This window comes from Mesocricetus auratus, unplaced genomic scaffold, assembly GCF_017639785.1.
Source record: "Mesocricetus auratus isolate SY011 unplaced genomic scaffold, BCM_Maur_2.0 Super-Scaffold_100004, whole genome shotgun sequence".
NCBI classification, from domain to species: Eukaryota; Metazoa; Chordata; class Mammalia; order Rodentia; family Cricetidae; genus Mesocricetus; species Mesocricetus auratus.
In genome coordinates this window covers 109,727,975-109,734,244 of record NW_024429189.1, presented here as the reverse complement: position 1 = coordinate 109,734,244, position 6,270 = coordinate 109,727,975, and positions in this window count along the sequence as shown.

The following is a 6,270-nucleotide window of genomic DNA, read 5'->3' as shown; positions in this document are numbered from 1 at the left end:
AGGAATTTCCTGGGAGATTTCCATGGTCTAGAAACAAAATTTCCCCTGCCTGCCTCCTCTCCTGCTTCATCAGTGTCTCCAGCAAACCTCCTTCATAAACCACTTGTGACAGAACTCTGATCTCTTGCTCTGCTCCTAGGAATCTGTTCCAAGATTCAAAGTTTATTAGCTTGCTTTATTAGGATCTGATTTTTCCAATTAAAAATATGTGTGTCTCGTATGCAGCAAAAAGTGCTATATTTTAATTGCAATGTTAATACATTTAAAAAAATGAAACAAGTTTTTGTTTCAGCTCTGAGAGGATTATAGATGTGATTAGGTGGGGGTGTGAGGAGTGTGCTTATCAAGAATTACACTCCAGTGGTCACATATGAAGGCAACACTATGAACACATGAACAACTGCCTGTTGATGAAACAAGATTTTCTCCAACTATTTCATAAATTAATCCATCATTACAAGTTCATTAAGGGTACGAACTAAAGGGCAGGGCCTTCCAAAGCATCAGTCTCTCATCTTATCAGCTTAGTTTGTGTAAGTGGCAAATACAAATGACTATTTAATCCAAGAAAGTAACAGAAATAGGTTACAGGTATTGAGTGGATAAGGACTAGCATATCGAAGGGCATATCTCAAGTAAAGAGTTCTGTTTAGCCAAAGCAAACTCTTAGTGAGGAAAACTGCATGCAACTAGTTCATCTTACTTTTTTCAAGATTCCAGAAACCAAAATTGGATGTGAACTCTCCTTACCCATGCATTTAATAATTAATTCAAATTAATATAAACATGTGCCTACCACCAGTGTGAGAACCCTAACCCCAAAGAATGAAGATTCAACAGTCTAGAGTTTAATGAACAAGGAGATCCACAAGCAGCTCCCACTTCCAAGAGCTACTGTTCTCTTAGCACTTAGATTTACCAGGAATAAACACTAATACCACACAGCCTGTCACATGGAGGAATAAATTTATGCCAGAAGGAGAGAGGTCCCATGCAGGGACAGACCATGGAATGACTGATGGCGTAGGTGGCAGCTTGAGGTTGCTCCTCATTAAGTTGAATAAACAAGAAAACAGATGCTATAGATTCTTTTTGGTTTATGAATTTGAAAAAATGCCTGGTTCACTTTTACTTGTTTGTCATGACAGAGGCTGAACTAAGTTCCATTGTGGGGACCTGCAAGAGAGTCACATCTGGAGCCTCCTTGGGGCTGAGGTGCAGAACTCACTCATGAGGTTCTGGGACTTGGGCTTCTAGGATGCAGCTCCAAGGTGCGGAAAATAGAAAGTGCAGGAGACAATGACAAGGGCAGGTCTTACTAGCTGCCCACAGGCCACAGGGACCCATTTCTGCGTTTCTGGCTCCTCCCTTGCTTTTGTGTGTTTTTACTTAAGAAGGCCTTTCTGCTGACCTTCTTTCAGCCGCTGCCCTCAGAACATTAGAGCCATTTTCTTATACTGGAGACTGTAAGTGATTGTGACCATGAACCCCAGGAGTTGGTCCTCAGCTCCTTTGCCTCCAGTTGACACACCCTGAAGCTGTTATGGCCACTCCCCTTTCTGGTGCAGGCAGGAGCAGACTAAGTGAACACTGTTCCTGGCCATACAGGTTATCTCAGCCTCCTTCCCTTCCCCTACCCATCTCCTCCCCTGCCTCATCAGAGGCTCCAACAGACCTCCTTCACTTGCGACAGAACGCTGATCTCTTGCTCTGCTTCTAGGAATCTGTCCCAAGATTCAAAGTTTATTGGCTTGCTTTACTAGGAGCTGATTTTTCCAATTAAAAAATATGTGTGTCTCATATGAAGCAAAAAGTGCTACATTTTAATTGAAATTTTAAGACGTTTTAAAAAATGAAACAAACTTTTGTTTCAGCTCTGAGAGGTTTGTAGATGTGATTAGGTAGGGGTGTGGGGAGTGTACTTACCAAGAATTACACTCCTGTGGTCACATATGAAGGCAACTTTATGCCACCATGAACAACTACCCACTAGTGAAACAGTAACTTGTGGCCAATTTATTTACACAGCAGGCACAGTGAGTCTTATGTTCCATGTTTCCCACTTCACTATTGTTGACTATACCCAGTAGAAATTGAGACTTTATGGTAAAACAGGATCTAAGAGTTTGGGGACTAAAGCCTTCATTGCGAGTTTACGGACTGCCACCGTGAACCTTGTTCTTCTTGCCAAGAGTTGATGACGTCCAATGCACACATCTGTAAACACTGGATTAGAACAACAATAAGCTTAATCAGGCTTTATTTCCACCTGTATTGGCCTCTAAACATCCTCTGCTAGCAACCTTTAGCAAACAATGAAGTTCAGAATGGGTTATGAGTACCCACTTCTAGAAAAGAGACTACATTTACAAATGGTCCATCTATTACCACGAAAATCAAACTGCAAATCTTTTATCTCTCATATCAATCCCTATTATATTCCAATAAGATCAAATTGGAATGTAAAGTCAACATGCAAATCCTACAGTCGTTTGTTAAGCAACTACAAGGTTTAAAAGGCATTGCTTTTGCCTTCCTGTCTTTGCCAAACCAGGCAAACAAGGCTGTCTTCTCAGTGTCTTCCTAGAATGCAGTTTCTCACTCAGGTTAAAGTGCAGCACAAATCAGTACCTGTTTTCCCACTTGCTAATCATTCACAGAGGAGGACACCTGCAGCCTTCAAAGGGAGGAGTAGCCCAGACCACGCCCACCAGCTAAACTGAGATAGAAATACCCATAGAGGTAGGTGGAAGAAGCAGTGGGGAGGGGTGGAAACAAGACTACAGGACAGATGGACAGACACCAAAAGGAACTCAAGACTGCTAATGCTCTGAGTTCTCAAACCTCTCTGTTGGAAGCAGGGTGGCAGACAGTATATAAAGTAAAATGTAGCTTATAGTTTAAAGAAAAAACACCTGGTCTTGATGGAAGCCATGCCTGAAGACTACCAAGGCCTAAAAGCAGCTGATCTCCTTTGCTGCTTTTGTCAAGCGGGCATAAGCATAGAAGCAGCAAAATGAAGACTCCTTAGGGCCTTCCTCCTTTGTTGGCCCTTCTTTAACCAGAAAGGCCTTGGTAACAGATTGAAGCAGGATTCAGACCCAAGAAATAATTGCAGTCTTTGTTCTGAGGGTTCTCCTCCTGGCAGATGTATGCAGTTGTCACAAATGCTGAAAGTATTACAATCATACTAAACAATTTCACACCATACACTTTATTGCCATCAGAATCATGGAAGGTGATGTAGTCATAATTTGTCTCCTAGAATTATGTCTCCTGCTGCCTCCTCCTTACCCCTGAGCCAGTGCCCAGTTTCTCTCTCCTTGTAAGAACTCTTCTTCCATGCTACACTTGCAGCCAAGTAAGAGCCAGAACATTCTTTTCATGATGGAACAACAGAGGGACACAGAGTTGTATCCTTCCTGCCCCATCATACCAACAGTTTCCATGTAAATTTCTGAATAGCCGTTGTTTCTATCTCAAAGAGGGTTCTGGGGTGCAGTTACAATTTGCAGAAGTGACTATAGATGAAAGATTCTCAAAGGGGCTTACATTGACTAAGGAAAAGTAAAGAAAATTTGCTAAACATAGACAAAGTGGTATGCAGGGAGAAAGTAAAATCTCAAGATTTTTAAAATAATGGTGGTTTTTCTTGTATTTTTCAGGAAAGCTGGGATGCCTGAGGGCCAGCTGCAAGAAAATGTGTTCTAATTAGGCAACCACTTTTGAGCATCTTTATGCTTGTTTTTTTCTAACAAAACTACTGATTAGGAGCATAATTCTCTGCCTATAGGTGTTTCCATTCAAAGTACCTAGCTGAGTTCTAAGCTCAGGGCACTCATTGAGTGAATTCAATGGTTGAGTCAAGAAAATTCTGTTCTCTGGTACTTACAAGAACCCTCAGAGAAACTGATATTTAAAGAGGTGAATGAACTAACTCGATTCACACAGCTAAGAAGTTATGGAATCCTGCTTTGAATCCCGTTGTGCTTATGTCTAGGGGGCAGGCTCCTTCTCCCAGCCAGTAATTCATAGACTAAGGCACAGTATCAAGAGTAAGCGAGACACCCTAGGACATCATTCTGACTCCTCCAATTAGGAACTCTGTGATCTTGCTCAGGGAAGAAACTTGATCTTTTTGTGCCTTGGTTTTGTTATATGCAAAACGGAAGTTTTTAAAGCATGTAATGTGCAAAGTTCTTTTAGGCATGAAATGAACTAACCTGTGATGAGTTCAAAGAAAAGCTTAGTTTATAGTGAATTCTCAGCCAGTCAGTTAATCATTCTAGTTGTTTTATATAGACATTAGTCAGGTGGATAATCCCATCCAGTAATAAAATCTCTGAAGCTATGTGCAGGTGGCCCCATAGAGGGTCTCTTGACATCATAATGAAGCAGTGCATCAGTGATGACCATCCCAGACTTTTATTTTTAATAGAATGATCTAGCATCATCAACTTCACCAACTTCATCACCAACTTTGTTTCTTTGTCTCATCTCCATATATCTTTTTCTACTATATTTCTTTCAGGTAGAGTCTGCACTCACAAACTTCTCAAGACAAGAAAGGAACCAGTTTCAAGTGCTGATTCTAATGTTATAAATAGGAACAAGCGCATATCCCACTGTCCTCCTATGCTGATGACCAACTCTTTCAGAGTGGACACCAGTCCTGTACCACATAGAAACAAATGGTTGTGGCTCAAATGCTTCCACTTTCAGCTTCATCTTTGCTAGTCCCCTAATATCTCAGGTCTCTGACTTCTCACATGCAAATCAATATCATAAAAACAAACAAGATGTCAAGGAAGTGTCTGGCCCAGTTGACACTGTGTAGGTGCTGAATGCATAGATTTTTGTCAGTTTCTTGTCTTGTTCCAAACATTTCCAATGTGATACAAGTTATAGTAACTACTGTAACTATACAGTGTTAGTAAAAAACACATTGAGAGCTAAATGTACCCTGTAATTTGTATCACATATGGCTTTGAGCCCTCCTGAAAGCAACAGCAAAAAAATTGCATTGAATGACAAGATAGACATATCCCCTGGCATCTTTTTTATTTCAACGATTTATGTCAAGGTTTTGCTTGGATGTTTCAAAAAGAAGTTTGGATAACAACCTGAAAAAAAACATGAAATCTATTTGAGTTGAAGTGATTCTGGGAGGGAATACTATGATGTGGCTTAAGCATAATACCTGATAGTAGCCAAACATGACACCAAAGTTTGAAACACAAAACTGCTCTGATGTTTATGGAACAAGCAACTTGCTGCAGGAATTCATCTTGCAGAGTGTTGGGAGGTAATTGGGAAAGAAGGGTCTAACAAAGGAACTGGAGTCCCTGGGAGAAGTCTCCAGTCACCATCAGAAGCATATTTAGGTTAGTAGCCAAGAGTGTAGTTGTCAGCCTGAAGCTGCTGGTGGTATGATTCTGGGAGTTATCAGGAAGAGCCTGAGTTGGGGATAAACCAGAACTTACCTGTGAATTTGCCTCTCTGGTGTGGCCATAATGACCTTCAGAGCAGGAAGCTTCTCAGGCTCAGGAGTGCCATTTATTAATTAACTGTTGATCTCAGTGTCTGTGCTACTGGTGTTATGTTCAGGAAGTGGTGTTCAGTATCAATTTGTTCAAGGGTACTTCCCACTTTCTCTTCTAAGAGATTCAGTGTGGCTGGATTTATGTTGAAGTCTTTGAACCATTTGGACTTAAGTTTTGTGCATGGTGATAGATATGGATCTATCTGTTGTCTTTTACATTCCAGCATCCAGTTACTCCAGCACCATTTGTTGAAGATGCTTTCTTTTTTTCCATTGTATAGTTTTAGCTTCTCTGTCAAAGATTAGGTGTTCAAAGTTGTGTGGGTTAATATCAGGGTCTTTGATTCAATTCCATTGGTCTACCTGCCTATTTTTGTGCGAATACCAAGCTGTTTTCAGGACTATAGCTCTATAACAGAGCTTGAAGTCAGGAATGGTGATGCATCCAGAAATTCCTTTAGTGTACAGAGTTGTTTTGGCTATCCTGGGTCATTTCTTTTTCCATATAAAGTTGAGTATTATTCTTCCAAGGTGTGTGAAGAATTCTGCTGGTATTTTGATGGGTATTGCATTGAATCTGTAGACTGCTTTTGGCAAGATTGCCATTTTTACTGTACTGATCCTACCTATCCAAGAGCATGGGAGACCTTTCCATTTTCTGGCATCTTCTTTAATTACTTTCTTTAAAGACTCAAAGTTCTTGCTATACAGGTCTTTCACTTGTTTGA